The sequence below is a fragment of the Triturus cristatus genome, chromosome 7 (assembly GCF_964204655.1).
Source record: "Triturus cristatus chromosome 7, aTriCri1.1, whole genome shotgun sequence".
In the NCBI taxonomy this organism is placed as follows: Eukaryota; Metazoa; Chordata; class Amphibia; order Caudata; family Salamandridae; genus Triturus; species Triturus cristatus.
The window spans coordinates 809,492,823-809,498,865 of NC_140590.1; positions in this window are offsets into that span (position 1 = coordinate 809,492,823).

Here is a 6,043-nt window from a genome sequence, read left to right on the forward strand (position 1 = left end):
CAGAGATCCCTACAAGCCATAAATCTGACCCACCTGTTAAAAGGGCCAAGAAATAGCTGGCTCCAAGGCCTCAAGGGTGACTGCAAGGTGATGGTTACACCTGGAGTCAGACTGAAAGAAAAGCCCAGAACAGAGATAGATAGAGAGTCCTGTTTGATGGCCTATTACCCAGAAGGGTTAATGGGCACAAATATGTAAGTATAGGACCACTGTTCACTATGTCCTCCCTCTCTCTGCCTGCCTCTACCTTTGACTCTGTTTCTCACTACCAGTGTCATCTTAAAGATTTTTATGGTCCTAAGCAAGACATTTTGTGGCTATCTGTGTGCCACTATTTTTGAAAGTGTGACGTATGATTCTGTATAATATGGCATCATGCAGGCTTGAATTAGCAGGATCTGACTAATAAAATTTGAAGTTGTTCCAAACATGGGCCCTTAACATGCATCTTGCCAAGATTCCCCAGAATCCTTAACTTGACACTCATTGCCTTTCCATGTTACCTCTGTGAATTGTTGCTTTTTTCCCATGTTCAGAGATTCTCGCAATAAGAGCATTTTGCCGGTGGAATAGCCAAATCCTGACAACTGCCACTTTAGGGTCATTTTCTATAACCCGGTGCCATCACTAGGGGGATTACTTCGGCTTCTACCTTACATCTACTTAAGAAAGCAGCCATTCTTGCACTAAGCAGTTAGAAACTGCAACCCATCAAATATTTTGCCCAGAATCACATTCACCTGGTCACAGACTATCTCCATACCTCTAATGCTGTATCTCGGCTGCTGAGCACTCTTGGTCAGCTCTCTGTATGTCTTTGAAGAATAGGAGAATAAACAGCAAACCGCATTACAAGATGGCAGTGGGCTAGTTGTCCTGAGATTTTAATGGCAGGACAGTTTATCAGCTGGTGTGGGGGTTGAGTTTCCCTTCACAAGAACCTTTAATTTTTAAAGAGAACATTGCAGGGCAATGCATGAAGCCGTATAAGGATTTGAGGAAAATGAACATTACAATTAAACGAGAGGAGTGCCTCAGTAGTGATACCTCAGCACTAAAGGCCGCTCGATCTCAGTTTAGCCCAGTCTAGGAAGCTATCCCTACTCGTTGTAAGTCAGTGTGCATGTAGTTAAATGGAGAGATTTTAGGATACGATTGTGATTGTGTTTAAGCCACGAGACTGATGCACAGTTATGGATGATTTTTTTTTATTAATGGTTTACATAGACAGAAAGGACAAAAAAACTAAAGTCACATTGTGATTACACAGCCTATCGCTTGTAACTCAGATGCGGTCAGCGTCTTATATTACTGAGACTGTAAACAAATCCTCAACTCCCCCACCCATGTCCAGCTCCAAACACTCATTAAGCTGTGAATTAATGAATTTTGGTCTCCTCCACACGTCACACTTGCTCCCACTCCAATCCCCCAGTAACAAGTATTTCTTACCCCGCAGGTCAGTTTGTTGAACTCCGTTGTGAGGATATTTATGAAGGGGGTCCAAAGTTTATGATAGGTCTCCAGTTTGTTCTCAGCCGCAAATAACGGTTTCTCCATGCCCAAGATGTGCCAAAGCTTGTGAAGCCATGTTGCTTGCAGTGTGTTTTATCCAGTGGTATATGTCCTTCCACTCCTTGTGTGTAAGAGTTTCTCTTCCCATCTCTTCTGTTCTGCATTCTTGTCTTGAAGCTGTTTTTGTGGCAGGAGGGATTAGAGTTCAGTGATGAAGCATCTGTTTCAACATTTCAGAAGAAACCACTTCCCAAAGAGAAACAGTTGCCTTCACACATGTGGTTTGATTGAGGGATCGGCCACACAGTGCCTGATTTGTAGATAGTGTATTCGGTCTTGTTCAATGAGGCCATTGTCTTTTTTAGGTCGAGCCTGGGCAGCACATTCGCTACTCTAAGGCATACTGGATTGGAGTATGGACTAGAAGCCCGGCCCTCTCTCTGCCCATTTTTGTCATTGGCTTGTGTCATTACTCTTCGTAAATGCTGACTTCTGATTAGTTATTAGGCTTGTTAGTCCCTCCTTAGTACCACCTTGTCTTCATTTGTAACCTCCCATGAGGACTGGCCCTTTTACTTCGGTTGTTACACGGTACGTCTTTTTTAGTCTGTAAGCACTATTTTCTTTAATGAGTTTCTTCTACTGCAGGCACGACATGGTTTCCTGCAACATTCAGCGTGCCATGCACACGTTTACTTTCCAAGCAGCCCGGGACAATGGCGCCCGCTTCTTTGAATAGGTCTCGCATTTACAAGAGTTTGAGATATTGGTATTGTAAATGACAATGCCTTTTATCTATGTGTTAATTAGCAAAACAGATAAACAAAAGGCATTGTCATTTAGAATGGCAATAGCTTAAACTCTTGCAAATGCAAGACCTATAGCATTGCAAATACTTGTTCCTGCTTTCAAAGGGGATGATGCCATTAGCATCATATAGACATCCTATGCTTGTGCACACCCCTTCATGCCATGTACGATAGTTTTCTGAGTGTATGCCTGGGGTGAATTCTGGGTTGCCAAAAATGGATGTCATCAAGGAGGGGAATGCAGTCAAACCTATCTTAACTGCGACCCTGTTCCACACTGACCAGGAGGTCCTAGTGATTGGGAAGGAATACATGCCCCATGTCTATGTTGTTGGGGCAACCACAGGACCCTCCACAAGTGTAAACCCGCCACTGCCTGGTCCAAATAGAGCCAATGCTTTTTAAAGTCAGTCCTAACCCATTCAACCATGAACCAGAGTTGCGTAGCCTGGTAGTATCGTAAGACACAGGGGAACCCCATCCCTTCACCCCCGGAGGCCTTTAGGAGAGTTGTTGTTGCAACTCACGCCCAATTAGACAGAGAGTAAGGCCTGTACAAAACTGTTGAGGTTCCAGGACAAGAGGGGCTCTTTAGGGCTGTAGTAGAGTCAGACACTATTAGGGCAGTGAATAAAAATTAGAAAGTTTGGGATATTATGTGGCCTGAAAGTATGGGAGTGCTGAGGCAGAACTGCAAAAAGGTGGCCTGCCTGGAACTGGTGTTTTTGACAGACGAGGTGGAGCACGAACAGTCCATTTTGTGCCATGTTTCTGATTTGTAAAGCGCTTTATGACACCATAAGCTAGTTGTATAGCTCTGAGTAGGGTGGGTGAGGATATGCAACAGAAGGGCCAAGAGAGAGGAAGGGGAGGGACAAGGTGCTGGTAATAAGAGGACATGAGAAAGGGTCCTAGTGAATGGAGTAGTCTTCTTGGGTGGCTAATATGACACTGTGCATATAAATAATGTGCTTCGAGTAGTTGGGTTTAGGTGCATTCACGCCACAAGATGGAAGCAAGAGAGCAAGAGAAGCGTTGTCTGGAACAGAAGAGATTAAAGGACCCGGGAAGTGTCCCATAGCTAATGACCTTGATGATATGTAACTGTCTCTGAGAACCGATGCAAAGGATGACACTTAACCAACCACCATCGCCCCACCGCAGACCCACAAGGAGCTCCAAGATGGGTCTCGTTATGGAATAGTCCAGTTGGGTTATCGGTAGATAACTCGTGAGGAGACACCCTCCAATACTCACCCAAGTGGAAGACTCGACTTACCCCAACTTGCCTCATCTACTGCGTGACACACGTCGCATGGATGACGTATTCATTGTAACGTCACGCTACGTCATCGTTATGGCTGCTGTATCTGGATGCTTGATATCAATATTTGTAGCTTTTATTAGTTTAGTTTAGTATAAGGCCTCTGAGAGTGTTTGAGTGGAACACTTGGGAACATCCTTGCTCGACGATAATCTGCTCCCAGATGACATAAATAGCTGTTGATAACTATGAATGTTACAACTTTGTCTTCAACGTACATAATAATACGTGCGTATACTCAAATGCAAATAAAAACGTGTTGATGGGAGCAGGAAGGAAAGGGGACGAATCAGAAGTCAGAGGAAGGACGTGGGTCAGAGGGGTGAAAGTGAGAGGATTGCGGGCACGACTGTGTTTAGAGTCACGGTGAACTGGTGGAGAGCAGAGATACTAGGACAGGACGGATCAGAAGGGGCATTAGAAGCCCGGCAGCTGCCTCCACCTCGGTCTCCGCAGGGCCTGCTGTCAGAACTCCCGTCGACTCAAGCTTCCCACAATGCATACATGTACTCGCGCGCCCGCAGCTGTACTGGAGCCGGAGGGAGGGAGTGTGTCGAGGGACTCATCCTTCTTTGTGCTTGTGGGGGTGTCTTTTCAGACACAAGCCTTCCAGAGGCGGTTTATGTTCTAACAGCTGGGCCACACCCTGCCACATCAGCAGCCTCTCCATGGAGGAGCGCCCGGTCACCCCTCCCTGCCAGACTTCGCCTGATCCGTCTCTTTCCTGTTTCTGTTTCTCATTCTGCTGTCTGTGCTTCCTCGCTCGCCATTCCCTCAGCCTCTCTCCCTTCCTCCCTCCCCTGTCTGTGTACGTTTCCTCTCTCTCTCACGCCCCGTTCCTTCTCCTCCTCAGTCTCCCTTCCTGTTCCTTTTCTCTTCTTTTCTCGAGTCAATTCAATTCAAATGAACTTTATTGGCACAACAAGCCACACCAGAGATGTCAAATTTAATAAGCAATGGTGCAATTTACGTTTATACCGAGCAGGGACTAGCTGGCATTCTCCCCGAGGCCCATTTCTTCTCCTTGTCCCTTTGTTCCGCAGCACTACTCCCTCAGTACTTAGTTTGTGGGAAAGAAAAACTTCTTAATTGCAGGGCAGAAGCTTTTCATGGGAAGCCTGTTTCCAGCCCTGCCTAATGCCAAGGTTTCCGAATACCAAGGCTGTCTGCTCTTGATCCCACCTCATGCCTCTTTCTGCCACCAGCCTACATCTTCTGTCTCCTCATCTCACTCTTGCAGGGCCTTTTCATGTAAGTTTTCTGTTTCAATACTCTTTTTTTCTTCCCTCATTCTAGCCTTTCTGCCTTTCTCTCTGTTGATCGACGTCAAAGTCTGATGTGCGCCCAAAATGAGTGCTGTGCGCCCAAAATGAGTGCTAGTGCCCACCACCTTCCACCACTGGCACAAATTAAGCACTGATGTCCCAAACTATTCCTACCTTTCTATGCATCTTTCAGTTTTTCACCTTCCTAGATAGAAACCGTGGGTTTCCGGGAATGTCTTATCAGATTTTTATTATCAGTACAGAGCTCAAAGCTGAACTACATTTCACATATTATTGGCTGGGCCTAATCTGAAAGAAGGAGGGCAATGAGGTATGAGAGTGAGATGTCCCATCACTCAACTCTTTGTGCACATCAAAGGCTTGACCATGTCTCCTTAACTGTTACACGTACAACACTTCCTGGGTTGGGAGTAGGATTGGGCTGGGACCTTCTAAAATGATCAGATTCTGGCCTCCTGTAGCATCGTTGAAGCCTGAGCGAGCCAAACTTCGCCCTAGGAGCTGGAGTGTTTCTCTCACTATGAATTGTTTTTAGGGCTAAACAATTATTTTTACAGAACAAAACAGCTTGTCAAACCTTTTGACTATAAAAAAAAATGTAGGCCATACAGGGAATAAATGAAGAGAAACTCATGAGCTATTCCAATACTTCATAGGCTAGCATGGGAGCCAGTTGTATTATTTTGCTATGGCAACTAATCACGCATGTGCTCGAGAAGGATATTGTCTCCTGTTCCCTCAGAACCACTTTCAGGGCTGGGCTGCCAGAAGATTTCATTTTCACAGGTAAATCTTTTAGGAGTTTGTGTGGGATGGATTACCACCCTAAATGCACATTCTAAGGTAGGTACTGCCAGTGCCTTTGTTCAGAGAAGTGTTCACTTGTAGGAAGCAGCACTCCAGGCATGGGTGTGGGCCATCCTGAAACTTGTGTGTTCCTTTTGATACATTTGACCTGTATCAGTGACAGGGCGAGCAAAAACAAAGGGGTTGATTCCAATCATTAAGAGATCATGGTAAGAAGCTACTGCAGAAAAACCTGTGAACTGTTTAACAGCTCTTTTTAGGGCGAAGTCTAGTTTCTAAAAGCATCTTCGGCTGTCCTGTCT